The sequence below is a fragment of the Hypanus sabinus genome, chromosome 2, assembly GCF_030144855.1.
Source record: "Hypanus sabinus isolate sHypSab1 chromosome 2, sHypSab1.hap1, whole genome shotgun sequence".
Taxonomy (NCBI): Eukaryota; Metazoa; Chordata; class Chondrichthyes; order Myliobatiformes; family Dasyatidae; genus Hypanus; species Hypanus sabinus.
The window spans coordinates 161,083,232-161,101,426 of NC_082707.1; the positions used below are offsets into that span (position 1 = coordinate 161,083,232).

General features: G+C 40.7%; 1 protein-coding gene across 2 annotated transcripts in view; it reads right to left on the minus strand.

Moving 5' to 3' along the window:
• LOC132385816 (guanine nucleotide-binding protein G(I)/G(S)/G(O) subunit gamma-2) overlaps positions 1–13,446 on the minus strand; it is a 51,919-nt gene extending 38,473 nt beyond the window's left edge. The window contains exon 1 of one of the 2 annotated variants that reach the window (XM_059958043.1): positions 12,807–13,446. The gene's annotated coding sequence lies outside the window, so the exon portion shown is untranslated. Of the gene's footprint in view, positions 1–1,825; positions 1,927–12,806 lie in introns of those variants that run through there. The other variant, XM_059958051.1, reaches the window with a different exon arrangement.
• Between the last annotated feature and the right edge of the window lie 4,749 nt (positions 13,447–18,195).

Genomic DNA, 18,195 nt, shown 5'->3' on the forward strand with positions numbered 1-18,195 from the left:
AAGGAGGGAGTGCAGATGCTAAAACTCCGGAGCAACAGATAGAATACTGGAGGAACTCAGCGGGTCAAAGAACCAAGTAAAGTTGGTGTGAATCTTTAACATCTTGACCATTGAAAGCTTCCTCCTAAGACATGTCCCTTGCACTTAACATCTCTCTCATAAATGAAAAGCCAGCTATTGAATCAGATTCACACCCAGGTGCAGTCCAGCTTCAATGAACTCGGGAATTTGAAGTGGTTTGTTGTTGTCACATATATCAGGGTTTTGTGTACTCTTCACACAGAAGGATTCATTACACAGAGCATTGAGGTAGTACAAGTTAAAAAACAAGAGAATGCTGAATAAGTGTGATATCTGGGGAAAGAGCAGTGCAAGTAAACAATTGGGTGCAAGATCATAACAAGGTACAGCTGCAAGAAAAAGTTTGTGAACCCTTTGCAATTACCTGGTTTGCTGTATTAGTTATTCAAGATTATTATTCACATTTACAGTGATGATATGGAATTAAAGATTAAAAGTTGTTTAGGTTTGCTGATAATAAAACATTTCAGTGAGGCTTCTAATAACAATTGAACAAATGACCTAAGTGCATTAAGATTTGGATCTGGCAGGGAGTCAGAGTAATACAGTCCTTTGGACTATCCTGTCTGTGTTGTTTGCACACATTAGGAGTAGCTTTTCATGGCTTGGTGAATCAAACACTTGTTAAATATTGTGAAAGTATCTCCTTCTTTTACAGCTTCAGGCAGTACATTCCAGACTCCAAACACCCTCTTTATGAAAGTATTCCCTGTCAAGTCCCTTCTAAACCTTCTCTCTCACACACACACACCTTCAACCTACTCCCTCCTGATAGTTGCTCCAATAACAGATAAAATGGTGGTGGAATAATGTGTGGAAATAATACCATAAGATAAAGAACACAATTCAACCATTTGACACATCGAGTCTACTTGATGTCTGCCATTTCATCATGGTTGATCCAGTTCCCTCTCAGTCCCAATCTTCTGCCTTCTCCCCTTATCCCATCATGCCCTGACCAATCAAGAATCTATCAACCTCAGCCTTAAATGCACCCGATGACTTGACCTCCACATCTGTCTATGGCAACAAATTCCACAGATTTACCACCCTCTGCCTAAAGAAATCCTCCTCACTTCCATTCTAAAAGGATGCCCCTCTATTCTGATGCTGTCCCCTCTGGTCTTTGACTCTCCCACCATAGGAAACATCCTCTCCACATCCACTCTATTGAGCCCTTTCACCATTCAATAAGTTTCAGTGAGATCCCCCTTCATTCTTGTGAATTCCAGCAAGTCCTTCCTATGGCCCATGAGAACATGATCTCAAAGAGGCTTAAGTTGGCATTCTTGTGCAGTCCTTAAAAACTCTGGAAAAAAAATATCAAGAAATAACTTCAGATGCAGGAAATCTGAATTAACCCAGAAGTGCTGGATACACACAACAGGTCAGGCAGTAAGTGTGGAAAATGAAACAGAGTTAACATTTTGGGACTGAAGTTCTGACAAAGGGCCTTCCCTCTGAAACACTAACCTTGTTTCTTATCCTACGTTTCCTGCCTGACCAGCTCAATATTTTTGGTTGATCAGAAAGACCTCACATAGATTTGTAAATGGGGCTCCACCAGGGTTTGATTGGTCCCAAATGAATGTGATTTTTATGCCCTTCCCAAAGCATTTGATATAAGTTCCACATAAGCAACTTCGAGAATACTGAAGCTCCATTAGGGCAAATTATAGAAATGCCTAGGAAACTGTGGTGGTAAACAGCATATTGCACAGGATAAACAGGAGCAAGTGTTTACCTTCATTAGTCGACTGACGTTCTGCTAAGCTGCAAGAATCCCATTCCCTCCAAATGTGCAACAAACAAAAACTGAGCCAGTACTACAACAGAGCTTGCTGCACACTTCTTTCACAGAGCACTTGGCTACACACAAGATCACCTGATGTTTTAAGTGAACCCTCCCACCAGTTACAGGAAGTTACCATTGCAGCTGATAAATGCAAATTTACTTAAAGCTACCACAGACTACAAGATGGAGAATGCCAACTAAACTAAACCAAGACTAGCAATGAGTGTCATTTTCACAGATATGTTCTCTTTTTAATCATTTTTGCCTCATTTTAGATGTTTCAGAATTCTAACTACTCAATCCTTCACCATTGCATACAATAATGAACGCTGACCAAGATCTGCTGTGGTTGAACAGACAAATAATGAAACCACACTGCAAGTCACGCTTGTTCAAAACAGTAAGATAACAAGTTTCAGAACATATCTCATAGAATTTACAGAGTGGGGGGGGGGGGGGGGGAAAGAGGAGCTCCCTGCCACAGTCTTCACAATTAATGAAGTTCTCCATCTGTTTCATAAGTGTGCTACCAAGTCTGCATACAGTCAAGATCATCCATGTTCACATACTTGACTAGATAAGTATATCAAAGAACACCCTTATTGCCATTTCAGCAAAACAAAATCAACTCACAATTAAATGCCTTGAACTTAAAAGTTCACCCTTGTTGCATTGAAGACACTGCACATAATGCTGGTGTCTGACAGGATTACCACTGAACACTGGAAAATCAGGGTAAGGGGCTGAGCCCTACAAGTTGATTTTCATCTGAACTATGTGTAAGAAAAACTTTATTTCCCCCAATGCAGTACGCACTGGTGACAGGTGACATAAGGGAAACGGAATTTAGGGGAACACACCGATTTCTTCTGTCTGGGTACTCATGTAAAAAAACTGATCTAGTACTCAGAAAAATGTCAGGCAGTCAATCTCCCAATGATAACTCTTTACTCTGTGTACCTCTGCCTTACTGCTGAACAGCTTGTTCCTCATTTAACTGCGTGAAAAATGTAGGTCTTGGGTGGCTCCGTTAATAGCCAATTTGAATAAACACGGAACTGGCTGCTAGGCAGTGGATGACCTCATTACGTACTCATTTTGTGTCTGGTGACCATCAGAGATATATTGCCTCTAGAGATGCCAAGGAAAATTTCCTGATTGCTACATTTTCTGAAAAAAAAGACCAGTACGCAGTCTGACTTGGGCAAAATGGTCCTCATGTAAACATCATGAAAATGCAAATAAATAGCCACAATTTGCCACATAGCTGGCTCTACTGATTTCCTTTCAATCCTGACATCTATAGCTGTCAGTGTGGAGTGTACACGTTTCCCTGTGAGTACGTGGTTTTCTCCCCCCATCCTCTGGTTTCCTCCTACCTCTAGAAGATGACTATGGGCCACTGTAAATTGCTCTCTCATGTTGGTGAGTGGTCAGAGATTTGCGTGGACTGGATGAAGTTGTGACAGTAGATAGGTTACAGGGAATGATTTATGGAAATGCTCAGAGAGGCAGTGTAGACATACTGGGGCAAATGATTTTCTTCATCCCAAAAGTTCATCAAATAAAAGTATTTCTAGAGAATAACCTTTCAATTTTGTTTCTGCTGTCCACAAGACAGAAATAGGCCATTTGGTCCATCAAGTCTCTTCCACCATTCCATCATAGTTGATTTATTTTCCCTCTCAAACCCTCTCTCCTGCCTTCTCCCCATAACCATTAATGCCTGCACCGATCAAGAGCCGATCAATCTCTGCTCCAAGTAGACGGATGACCTTTGCATCCCAATAATTTCCTAGTGCGAGCAACGCCCAACTTTCTGGAAACTGAATCTTACGGTGTGACTTCTTTTTAAAGTGATATGACAGGAAAAGGAAGCTGAAATCAAATGATTTTGTTATTTAAAAGTACACATATTTGCTGTAAAATACATGTGTCAACACTATTATCATTATATCAACATCTCCCAAATTATTACACTTTAATAGGCAATATCATAATTGAACTATGGCATAGCAGGTTGTTAAAAATGTTTTGTAAATCATTTTGCTCCAAAACAAAACTTACCATTTACTAATGATGACTTTAGAGAATTGTATGATGATTGGTATTAGCTACTTAAAATAAGACTAGACAATCACCTGTGAAAAATATTCATTGGGGTGCTGATTGTTTTAATACATTCCCATTCCTCAATTACATGCCATGATTAGCTAAGTACTAATTAAACAATAATCGGACTCAATTATCTGTATCAAAAATTGCTTTATGCCTTTTTCTCCTGACTGTAATAAATTACAATATGGTCAATATAAATTGTGAAGATTATTTTTATGACAAACATCAAGGCACCTGGACATAGTTATTGGTTGGAGAGAAATGGTTTCCTCAGCTCTATGTGCTGGTTTAAGACCTTACTAAGAAAGGGGTTGTATTCAATTTTAGAGATTTTCCAACCCTAATTCAGGCTCTTCATTACAATATGACTATAAAAAGGATTCAATATTTTTGTGTGAAAGTGGACATAAACTAATCAAGAAAGAATGCCAAATTAAGTTGCTTGTACATTAATTGATTATCTGTTCAGCGGAAGATGAAAATATCTGGCTTTGTTATTATTGTGGAGGTTCACTTCTTGTGTTTGCCAAGGGAAGGGACTTGAGTCATTCAATAAATCACTAAGGATGATAAGCAAAATGAAAATGGAATCATTTAATGATAACATCCTTGTCATATTGTAAGGCTGGGCACAGAGATGACACTGTGTTATATCCAGAGACTGATATATTAATCTTTAAGTCCAACAGCAACTGGTGTGTGCTGGGATGCAGAGGTCCTGGAGTAATGATGATCAGGACAATTGTTAAAAGGAAGCAGACTGGATTTCTTTCTTGTTGTGAATTTCATGATTTTCCACTGCCTGATCTCAATGAAACTCACAGTTCATGAATAGCTAAAACAAACAAGCCAAGCAATTTTGAGGGACTTTCTATAAGTTTTATCATTTGTTTCAACAAAGTGCTGCATTATTAAGTGGAAAGAAAATTGGAAGAAATCCTGGGAGTCACAGCTAACTTAATTTTTTTAGGGGGGTATTTCAGCCGGACTATTACCATTCTCTATAATGTCTTCCTAAATAATAATTCAGCAGAAATGGGCTTAAGTTTCCCTCGAATTTTGTTGGAAACATATTTCTTCTTGTGAAACCATATTCCCAGAAGTAGAGAAGATGCGGAAAAAAAATTGCTGCTGATCTAATACACTTGTGGCTCCACGGAAGACAAGCTGATAATCACTTCCATACTTGGAGAGATTTGCATTTCCCACCAGGGAGGGAAAGTAAATCAAAAGCCATGTCACTGCACGAGTTCTTGTGCATCTTCATCGAAACTGTGTAAGAACAACCTTCATCCAGAGACTGAACAGACCCAGTCACCTGTTTAACCTCAGCACTGCCAAGCAGCTTGGGCTCAATAACCAGAAAGCTTCAACATTACTACCTCAGCGCAGTCCATCCCTCAACATTACTACCTCAGCGCAGTCCATCCTCCAACATTACTACCTCAGCGCAGTCCATCCTCCAACATTACTACCTCAGCGCAGTCCATCCCTCAACATTACTACCTCAGCGCAGTCCATCCCTCAACATTACTACCTCAGCGCAGTCCATCCTCCAACATTACTACCTCAGCGCAGTCCATCCCTCAACATTACTACCTCAGCGCAGTCCATCCCTCAACATTACTACCTCAGCGCAGTCCATCCCTCAACATTACTACCTCAGCGCAGTCCATCCCTCAACATTACTACCTCAGCGCAGTCCATCCCTCAACATTACTACCTCAGCGCAGTCCATCCTCCAACATTACTACCTCAGCGCAGTCCATCCCTCAACATTACTACCTCAGCACAGTCCATCCCTCAACATTACTACCTCAGCGCAGTCCATCCCTCAACATTACTACCTCAGCGCAGTCCATCCCTCAACATTACTACCTCAGCGCAGTCCATCCCTCAACATTACTACCTCAGCGCAGTCCATCCTCCAACATTACTACCTCAGCGCAGTCCATCCCTCAACATTACTACCTCAGCACAGTCCATCCCTCAACATTACTACCTCAGCGCAGTCCATCCCTCAACATTACTACCCCAGCGCAGTCCATCCTCCAACATTACTACCCCAGTGCAGTCCATCCTCCAACATTACTACCTCAGTGCAGTCCATCCTCCAACATTACTACCTCAGTGCAGTCCATCCTCCAACATTACTACCCCAGCGCAGTCCATCCCTCAACATTACTACCTCAGCGCAGTCGATCACTCAACATTACTACCTCAGCGCAGTCCATCCTCCAACATTACTACCCCAGCACAGTCCATCCCTCAACAATACTACCTCATTGCAGTCCATCCCTCAACATTACTACCCCAGTGCAGTCCATCCTCCAACATTACTACCCCAGTGCAGTCCATCCTCCAACATTACTACCTCAGCGCAGTCCATCCATCAAAATTACTACCTCAGCGCAGTCCATCCTCCAACATTACTACCTCAGCGCAGTCCATCCTCCAACATTACTACCTCAGCGCAGTCCATCCTCCAACATTACTACCTCAGCGCAGTCCATCCCTCAACATTACTACCTCAGTGCAGTCCATCCCTCAACATTACTACCTCAGCACAGTCCATTCTCCAACATTACTACCTCAGTGCAGTTCATCCCTCAACATTACTACCCCAGTGCAGTTCATCCCTCAACATTACTACCTCAGCGCAGTCCATCCTCCAAGATTACTACCCCAGCGCAGTCCATCCCTCAACATTACTACCTCAGTGCAGTCCATCCCTCAGCATTACTACCTCAGTGCAGTCCATCCCTCAGCATTACTACCTCAGCGCAGTCCATCCTCCAACATTACTACCTCAGTGCAGTCCATCCTCCAAGATTACTACCTCAGTGCAGTCCATCCTCCAAGATTACTACCTCAGTGCAGTTGATCTGGGCAGACAGTACGTTAGTTAGCAAGTAGTATATTATCAATGTTACCATCAGAAGAGTGATCTTTTCCCAGATCTGCCTGATTCATTTATTGAAAGGATTTCTGAATTTAGAGACTTTCCAGTTATACAACATATCAGCTCATAAATGTTCCAATTAAACAGATGGCTACATTAAAATTTAAGAAAAAGGTTACATCAGTGTATCAGGCATGTTTGTAAAACTCACATAACTCTATTTAAGTACTGATCATAGCCAGCTGGTGATCTGGGTGTCATTTTGACTGCGCTCACAAGCGTAACAGCCAAAATTGGTTCAAGCATCCATTATACAATTTTACTGATTAATGTGGCCAGGCCAGACCAGGCAACATTCTAGGCCAAGTACCTAGGGACTGTTCATGGACATCTTCAACACTTCACTCATCCAGGCTGCAGTCCCCACATACTTCAGCTCCGCCATTATCCCTGTACCAAAGAACTCTGCTCCTTCAGAAATTAATGACGCCCGCCTGGTGGCACTGACACCAGTCATCATGAAGTGCTTTGAATGGATGGTAATGGCGCATCCCAGTCTCCATTTCTGCCACATTGGACACTCACCAATATGCTTACTGACAAAAGTGCTCTACAACAGATGCCATAGCATCTAACATGATGTACCTGGCCCTGACACACCTAGAAAACAAGGATACTTATGGCAGAATGCCTTTTCTGGATTTCAGTTTGTCATTCAACACTATTGCTCCAGACACTGGTGAATAAACTCCTACTCCTCGGCTTAGTACACCACTGTGAAACTGGGTGTTAGACTTCCTAACCAACACACCTCAGATAGTCAGAAAGTCCAACTGTTCCTCCTTCTCCATCATCCTCAGTATGGGTGCCTCCCACAGGTAAGATTTCCATCTCAATTGTACATACATGTATTTGTTCATATAGCAACAAACTCGACCTTGGACTTGGGCAGTTGGGAATAGCGAGGGGAGAGGAGGAGATTTGATTGGGTAGAATGTGTGCAGCTGATAAGACCATAAGACATAAGAACAGAATTAGGCCACTCAGCCCATTGAGTATGCTCCACCATTCCATCATGGCTGCTCCAGGATCCCACTCAACACCATACACCTGCCTTTTTGCCATATCCTTGATGCCATGACCAATCAGGAAGCTATCAACTTCCACTTTAAATATACCCATGGACTTGGCCTCCGCCACAGTCTGTGGCAGAGCATTCCAGAGATTCACTACTCTGGCTAAAAAAAAAATTCCACCTCAATTTTGAGGCTGTGCTCTCTAGTACTGGAGGGCTCAGCCTCACCATAGGCACTCCACCATAGGAAACATCTTCTTCACATCCACCTTATCTAGTCCTTTCAACATTTGGTAGGGTTCAATTAGATCCAACCCTACCATCCCACCCCTCCACATTCTTCCAAATTCCAGTGAGTACAGGCCCAGAGCTGTTTTTTTCAAGATGTTCTAAAATATGAAAACCATTCTATCAGACAAATCAAAAGTATTATCTCCAATATGTTTTCATCTGCTCCATGACTGACCAATAATGATTCATGACAGCTGCTCCTGAAACTGTACATCTGAAAAATCACTAATTGTATCCTTCTTAAATCAAGACTATTTAATTAAAAACAGCTAATCATAATAGTGGTTGACATCCTCATTTACCATGGCAAACTGAGAATCTAGAATCTGAAAGCTTGAACTAAAACTAGGTCCACCTCATGAACTACAACCATTGAAAGACCATTTATAATTAAGAGCTCAGCAAAGCTGTGGCCAGGAAGTATGAAAGTGGAATTAAGAGACTTGAAGCTTAGAGGCAGAAATAATTGTAAATGGATGTTTTATTTCTGATGTCTGAAAGCCAGAATTCTTGGCCCTTAAGCATATCAACAAGTAAAAGTGAGAGCAACGTCTGGATAGATGAAACTATACTGCAATTTTGTGGGCCAAGAAGAGTGGGTGTTTCTCTATCAAATTACTTAATTTGACCTTTACAATTGCTTAATCATACCTCTGCCTCCACTAACAGGCAAGTTTCCTAGAATGTCCAATGCCCAATCAAATTCCTGCACTTACAAGCCCCAAACATGAAGATTTTCATGGAGTTTATATTCAGTCAAATAAATATCCACTAATTTCTAGCTGCTGTTACACTTGGTAAAATGGCAGAGCACTCGGACACTGTGGCTTCTCCGGGTGCAAACAAAGGTGTGATTGTTCATCCTTGATGTCCTTTTCATGACTGCAAGACAATGCTGGTTATGAAGGGTACAGCTCTTCCCCAGCGGTGCAGCTGGACTTAGTGCACACCGAGGTCAAGAAGACACCATCAGTGGCGTTGCACAAAGCACGATCCAGCAGATGGAGGATGATTGTTTTGGACATTTCTGTTATGATTGCAAGACCTGCTGGACTTTGGTAAATGGGGAATACCGACAGTCTAATTCACCAGTTCATTGGCAAGACCTATGGTGGGGGAGCTGCGTCACCTCAGCTGTGGTGTGGACCAGGTCTCATTCATGCCGCGGAGACCCCCATGAGGCTGCTGAGGAAGTTGGAGCTGGAGCTGGGCGTGTACCACTGGATTCCACGTTGGGTTGCGGTCGGCCCCTCCTATCAGTGTTGCCCTCCAGTATTCACTCAGTGGGAGTCAAGCTGGATTGTGATCAACTGTGGCTGCACTATGCGCTATGAGGAATGGCTATGGGCTGTTCTTGCAGAAACATAGACAACATCCATGCACCATCATTCTGCAGGCCATGATCACTCAGTGAGCTGTAATATAAATTTTTAATTTTTTTGTCACTGTTTCTGCTATTGTATGTGCTGTGTGACTGTGGTTCTGTGTTTTGCACCTTGGCTCCAATGGAACACTGCTTCATTTGGCTGTACTCATGTGTATGGATGAATGGCAATTAAACTTGAACTTGGAAATGCATTAGACATGAATAAGATTAAAGGAGAAAAACAGAACTAAAACCAAATAAATATGATCATGTTTTTCTCTGCCACCAGAATATTTTTCTTGTATTGTGTCAGACTAATTAAATAGTGTAATTTTTTCTAGTACTTTTAATGCAATAAATTTCAGATTACTCTATGCAATACTTTAGAATAATTTCAGTCATGTGTTCTGAAATATTTTTCCAAGTTGCCAATCACTTTTAGAGGGATTCTACCATTTAACAGAGTAGTTTCTAATTCATGTACTAAAAACAATTTTGATATTGGAGCTCTTCTGTATTTTAACATAGAAACACAGAAATCTACAGCACATTACCAGCCCTTCGGCCCACAATGTTGTGCTGACCATGTAATCTATTCTAGAAACCGCCTAGAATTTCCCTACCACATAGCCCTCTACTTTTCTGAGCTCCATGTACCTATCTGAATCTCTTAAAAGACCCTATTGTATCTGCCTCTACCACCATCACTGGCAGTGCATTCCATGCACCCACCACTCAGTGTGTTAAAAACTTACTCCTTTGTACTTACTTCCAAGCATCTTAAAACTATGCCCCCTCACCTAAGCCATTTCAGCTCTGGGAAAAGCCTCTGGCTATTCACATGATCAATGCCTCTCATCATCTTGTACACCTCTTATCAGGTCACCTCTCATCCTCCATCACTCCAAGGAGAAAAGTTCAAGTTTACTCAACCAATTCTCATAAGGTATGCTCCCCAATCCAAGCAACATTCTTGTAAATCTCCTCTGCACCCTTTCTATAGCATCCACATCCTTCCTGTAGTGAGGTGACCACAACTGAACACAGTACTCCAAGTGGGGTCTAACTAACATCTTATGCAACTGTTACGCTATATCACAGTTCTTAACTCAATCCCATGGTTGATGAAGGCCAACACACCATACGCCTTCTTAACAAAACTGTCAACCTGCACAGCAATTTCCAGTGTCCTCACTGATCCTCATTTGTTTTACATTCAGAATATGCAGATCACAATGTGTTCTAAAAGGTGGTTCCCAATCTTTCTCATGCCATTGACCAATACCATTAAGCGAGGGGTTCGTGGACCCCAGATTGAGAATCCCTGTCCTAAACATTCACAATGTATTCGCATGTTGTTATGTACAGGACTCTTGACTGCACACAATTCCAATATTGTGATAATGGTGCTAACAATGAGAAATAGTGGTGCCAGTTTCCACAGTACTCTCTTCATGCCGTTTAAAAGCCGTATTTGAAAACTTGTATAAATCGACTATTGTGATCATTTCTAATTCAATGCAAACACCTGCTGATTTATTTATCTATACACAATAGCCCATTGTCAGACAATGATAGGCCATTCATGGACTGATATCCACAACAAATTGAGGCTTCTCCTAAAAATGAAAGGCGCTCTTCAGTTTAGTTATTGGATTCAAAATAACGTAAAGGATTAAAACAATGCCTCGTGTTCATGATTTGGTAATCTAATCCAAATATCATTTTTAAACAATGGTAAAATAAAAATTGCCAGTGATCAACTGACTGATTTGAATGTTATTGAAATCAGCTGCCCATCAAATTCCAGTTATCGTTTCATGTGACAGCTTGGGAGTAGGGAATGTACACGAGTAAACCCGAAATTTGACCCTGGATTGTCCGTCGCTGTGTTAGAGCATTGGGAGGGGTCAACATAAATTCCTTTGGGTTGTGATCTTTCAGAGTCTTGTGTAGGTATAATTTCCCAAATGATACTCTTTTGTGAATTAGTCACATTCCCTGGTGTACATTAAACCTGGATACAGAATGCATGGATTAAATTAGTCAATTCGCATTACAACAAAAGCCAACTAAAGCAGACATGTTTATATGTTACTTTGTATACAGTATTTCCGGTCTCTCATCACTTCCCCAGTTATGTGGGTAATGCCCCATTTATTCCACATATCAGTTCAACAGAACTTACCATTAAATGCAGTCATCTCATTGGACACTTTAGATATTCCTATCCGTTCGAGTAATAACCTATATTTTGATTGATATTTCATATCAAAAATATTTGTTCATCGGAAATGCCAACGTATTACAGGATATACACTTTTCCGATTCACAAAGCATCAAAAGATGTAGCTAAGATCCCGTTTGAGATAAGGTGAATTTTGAAGTGTCTGCATTTCTTCAGTAAAATGGAGGAAATAAAATGTAAATAAGTCATGTGATATAACAATATTCAAAAATAGGAGATATTAGTTACTAATTAGTACTGACTAGCGAATCGATGCGTTTTTTCTTTCTGATAGACTGTCTCACGCAAAATTTCAGTTATTATGACAAAACGCTGGCTGTATACCATATTCTTAGTCTCAATAGCGTACAGAAGTCAATTCAGTATTAAACTTTAAATTTTATTCTAGGTTACATTTCACTGTTTCGATATTTTGGCTCTATTTGCTCAGAAAATGGTTTATAAGAAACAGCTGAGAACTTGAACAGGAAAATAGATTTTTACAGAGAAATATATGCAGTCTTCTCCATAGTTTATGTGGCTAACCGGAGAACAGAGTTGTGGCTGTTAATTGTGTTCTTTAGAACAAGATTTTTAAAGTATTACTAAATGATGTAGTTCAAATTCTCAAGCTGGATAAATGAATTACAATGAAGCCATTCCACCCTTTTCGAAAGGAGCTAGCCTTCTCCTTAACAGTTAAACGTTTGTTACCCACAAGGTTTCACACTAAAGACACTGGCTTTCTCTGACATAATTCACAAATATAATGCACAACACGCTTATTTCATAGATATTGATAACCTTAGGCCACTAAGTAGAAGGAACACTTCTTTAACCATTTTGTAGGCTGGTACAACAGCTATACATACAAACCAAGTGGGCATTAAAATTACATTAATCATTTTTTCAGTAACATTAAAAACAGTGACGGGAAACGGTAGTTTTTACCTTCTACGACGAACGAAGATCAGATATTCACTCTCCTTTTCTTAAAATGGGCTAAATATGCAGGAGAATCCAAGCTTAGCAGCTGTGCAAGCAGCAGCCCTGGGAGACGAGTCCACACCCAGCTTTGTCTTCAATCATCATTCTGTCTACAGGAAGCAGCAGATCTCCCACTTCCTTCTCTTTCTGACTGCTTTAACTTCCCCTCTTCTCTCTCCCTCATTCAGCCCCTCTCTCCGTGTGCACTGGCCTCGTTCCTCTCATCCCGAGGTCTGGGCAGGAATGTTATTTGCTCCTCTGCAGAGATCTCACAGTACTTTATCAGCAATGCATTTGCTGCTTTCTGAGTTTCTCATGAAGCAATGGATGAAATAAATAGGGAGTTTTGGCTTAAGCTAAAACATTAAGCATTTTAGAAACATTCTGAAGGGTTGCTTCCTTTCTTATAACCAACCGACCCACCCCAAACGACTTTCTGTTCCCCTGTCAGCTGCTGTTGCGAAGGAGTGTTTGTTACTTAAGCCGCGGCGCCAAGAAAGACCATCTATGTAAAAAAAAACAGTTATTGTATATTAATAACTGTTTGCCCCCAGCCTCAATCCAAATTTTAGCTTTGCAGTGTTCCTGAGGAGGGGCACAGCGGACTGCAATAAAATGGATTTCCCCGGTGCTACCATGGCAACTATGAATGACTGATTTCCTGTGTTGTTTACGTTAATATAGCGATACTGCTGTTGTTGCACAGCAAAGAGAGAGGAAGAGAGAAAGCGTTCAGTCATAAAGAGTCTCTTCTCAGCTAGGAAAAACGAATCCTTTTCTTTCTTCCAGCATTCTATGTTTGCTGTAAGAAACAATGTGATTAGTTCAAAAGCTTTAGTCACAGCAGATAGTTGGAAGCACAATTACATATGTTCTTTCTTTGGAGTGCACCCCTCACTTCTATCTTGCACGGAAAATGATTACTCAAGTGTAGCAACTTAGGATGCACGACTGATTGTGTAAAGCAATATTCTCTAAATGTCATGTACTGAACCGTTCTATCAGTCATTCATTCAACCTGGGCATGAATAATCTAACAATGCCTAGAATAAATTAATATTAATTTTAATTTTTCTGGTGACAATGATTAATGTTTACTAAGTAATTGTTATGGTCTCAAATCACCTTTTTTAATTAAAAAAAGTTAATAGTATTGTTACATTTTGACCTTAATAATAATCATTTATTGATCCCGAGTGGAAAATTATTCTGTTATAGCAGCAACATTTAAAAACACTCTGAGCAGTGTGCAGACTTTTATTGGACTTGTCACCACAATAAAATGCCCTTAGCATATTAGTGATAATTCTGATTTTTATTATGCCTGATCAAGGCTTCAGGATGTTCTAAAATGCTTCACAAAAGTGAATTGATTTTCATTTTTCACACTGTTACATGAAAGGCATAACAAACAAGTGTGCTTCAAACAGCAGCAAGTGGGACAGGTTATGAGAACATTGTCAAAGTACAGGAAAACTGTTCTTTAAATATTGCCTACTGTCCTTTTGAAAAGGCTGTGAAAGTCTCAGTTTGGGCATTAAGTTTAGGCGATGATCAGCATCTAATGCCTAAATGTAACTTTGCTTGTAAAGGTGGTAGTCGGCCATCTTGAGCTATCTCAGACCTTTGTTGGACATTCCTTTGGGATAGAGTTCCATGAATTTGACGCTGTTAGGGTGACAATGTGAAATGATTTGGTGAGGCGCTGTCAGTGACAGCATTCAGCTCCTTCCTGCAGTTATCATTCACTTTTCCAGGTGCAGACATCATATTTTGGAATGTGATGTTGAAGAAGACTTAGCGAGATGCAGATTCTACAGCCCACAGCCGTGGCGAGGAGGGATTGAATGTTCAGAAGAGAGAGATGGGAGTGGGCTGCTATGGCCCAGGAAGTACCAGTCTTACTGAAGCTGCACCCTTCCAGCAGAAAAGAGTATCTCCTTGCACTCATTGAGTGCACCTTGGAAGAGGTGGAAATGCTATATGTGGTATGACTTTTGATATGCTGTTTTATCTGCCACTGTTATTAGTGAAGTTCAACCGAATCAATTAAAAGATTGTTGTTTATTAGTTCAATCCTCATTAATTGCATTACTGGTGATGTAACCTGGACCCATAACACGTCCTCACTAGTCAATAAAGCACAAGAGTGTTTATAATTACTGAGGAGATTGAAGCGAGCAAGCCTCTCCACCCCCATTCTAACAGCTTTCTATAGGAGGACTATCAAGAATGTCCTGCCTGTGTTTTTCCGGAAGCTGTAAGACATTGGAGCACAAGACTGTGCAGAGGACAGTAAAAAGCACAGAGGATGACCCGACATTGCAGACAAAGCATTGTGGGGATCCCTACTACCCAACCCACAATCCCTTTGGCTCACTAGCTACAGAGCATCAGGACCATGACTGCCAGACTGGGGAACAGCTTCTTCCCTCAGGCTGCGAGTCTAATGAATAGCCTGCCACCACTGAGGTCCTGTCAGCGGGACAGCAAGCTATTTACTGTACTGTTTACTTGTGCTGTGCTTTACTACATGCATTTGCATTATATTTTATTAAGTTTATGTGCTACGTGTGATATATGTTGTGTGGGTGTACTGTGTTCTGGAGGAATTTTGTTTCATTTACTTGTATATATGTACAGCCAGATGACAATAAACTTGAACGGTATGGTCATAAAAAAGAATGCATGGGCACCATAGGGAATGAAGAATGAATAAATCACTGCAGAATACCCAGCTACTGTATCTGATCCAGTGAAAGCTCTGATGAAGAACATTCACTAGAATGTTAATGTTGGTTGATTCATTGATGGTAATTTAGATAAATGTCAAGTGGAAGTAGTCAGAGACAGTCATTCCCTTGGACTTCGGTGATGTGTATGTTATCTGCAACCAATCCAACAGTCCCTAGCTGTTGTCTGGGACCTGCTACAGCTTGACAGTGTTACTGACATCACTTTCCGTCATTTGGCTGATGACACGGGCAGACTAACAATTAGTCATAAAAACACAAAATGCTGGCAGAACTCAGCAGGCCAGGCAGCATCTATGGGGGGAGGTAGTGACGACGTTTCGGGCCAAAACCCTTCATCAAGACTCCTGCTGAGTTCTGCCAGCATTTTGTGTTTTTATTTATTTCCAGCATCTGCAGATTCACTTGTGTTGCCTAACAATTAGTCATGTTGGATTCCTCCAGAGTTTTGCAAATTTTCTTGAATTCTGATGTAACATACTGTCAATCTTGCGAGAGGATTTTAGGTCTGGAGACATTTCAGCATCCTTGAATGCTATAACTGTCCAGTCTAGGGCTGGTCACATGTGCATCGACTGAGTGTATTGGGAGCTCATTATTATCTACTCAAAGGAATAATTATGACATTGTATTCTCTAAAACCATGATGGAGCAAAGCTTAAAAGATGATGGAGCAAAGCCTTCTCTCTGTATCAATAATGCCAGAAATGTATTAGTTTGAAACAGGTGGGTGAAGGGAGACTACTGATCTTAGACAAAGCTCTCAAAGCATTTCTTCTTGTCAAACACGTGTAATGAACTAGACATCTCAATTGGCTAAAGGATCTTGGGATCTCTAAGAACTATTTTGCCCTTAACTATAATAGGAAGTTGTGAGTTTCTTGTGTGAGATTTCCAATTAATATTCACTTGTAAGGTTTTAATTGATGTGAAATTTAGAAGACAGAATAGTGTGGCAACATTTGTGCTCTCCACATATCATCGAGAAGAGAATGGGGGCCATTAGTGAGGAGCTCTGAGCTGGAGGAAGGAGTTTCTTCAGAGAGAAAAGAAGAAAAGCTGCAACTGTAATCAGCCACACAAGAGATTTAGCAGATGCTGCGAATCTTGAGGAACACATACAAAATGCTGGAGGAACTCAGCAAGTCAAGCAGCATCTATGGAAGGGAATAAACAGTCAATGTTTTGGGCCAAGACCCGTTATCAGTTTTGTTTTGATAAATGAATAACGATTGACTGTTTATCCACCTTTATAGATGTTGCCTGACTTGCTGAGTTCCTCCAGCATTTTCTGTGTGTTGTGTAGAAAATTCTTGATCTTGGATGGTTTCAAAGTCAAGGTCAATTTATTTTCAAAATAGTGTATTTTACCAAAAACTATTTTGATATTAATTTTCTTGCAGGCACTTACCGGAAAATAAAGATGACAAAAGATTTTTTTATAACTATAAATATTCAGTTTCTGCAGACCTCCATTCTCAAATGCTTAGCTTATCTTTACTCATGTTATCATCCTACCAACCTCTGTTTGATCCAGCCTTGCCCTACAGGGTATAAGTCAGCTATAGAGCTAGTTGGCTGGTACTTTGCCAGTCCTGTTACATTGGAGTATATTCAACACCATAAATCTGTGAAGTTTGTGTAGGGGAACATTTTGCATCCAGTGATCACAATGCCATTAGTTTCAAAGTAAATATGTAAAAGATAGGTCTAGTCGATGGGTTCAGATTCTAAATTTTGAGAGTACAAAGCTTGTATCTGCCTGTCAGAATAAAAGGGAAAGATAACAAGTGTGGGGAACCTTGGTTTTCATGAGATATTGAAGCACTGGTTAAGAGAGAAAAGCAGGTGATTGCACGTATGGGCAAGTAGCACCAAATTATGTGCTTATTGAGTCCAAGAAGTACAAGAGAACACTTAAGAAAGAAATCAGGAAGGCTAAAAGAAAGCAAGAAGTTGCTCTAGCAGACAAGGTGAAGGACAATCCTAAGGAATTCTACAGATATGTTAAGAGCAAAAGTTTTGCAAGGAACAAAATTGGTCCTCTGGAGAACCAGAATGGTAATCTGTGTGTTGAGCCAAAACAGATAGGGGAGATCATAAATGTATTCTTTGCATCTGTATTTACTTGGAGATGGACTCTATAGGAGAGAGGCAAAGCAACATCTACTTCATGGACCCTGTACAGATTACAGAGGAGGAGGTGTTTACTACCCTGAGACAAATCTGGGTGAATAAATCCCCAGGGCCTGACAAAGTTTCCCTCGTACCCTACAGTAGGCAAGTACAGAAATTGCTGGGGCCTTAGCAGAGATATTTAAATCTTCCTTAGCAACAGGAGAGGTACCAGAGGAATGGTGGATAGCCAATGTTGTACCGCTGTTTAAAAAAGGCTCTAAACATTAATCAGGAAATTATAGGCCAGTGAGTCTGATGTCAACTGTGGGAAAGTTATTGGAAGGAGTTCTAAGGGTTGGGATATATTTGTATTTGGATAGACAGGGACTGATTAACAATAGTCAGCATGGCACTGTGCCTGGTAGGTCATGTCTAACCAAACTTATAAATTTTTTCAAAGAAGTTACCAGGAAAGTGGATAA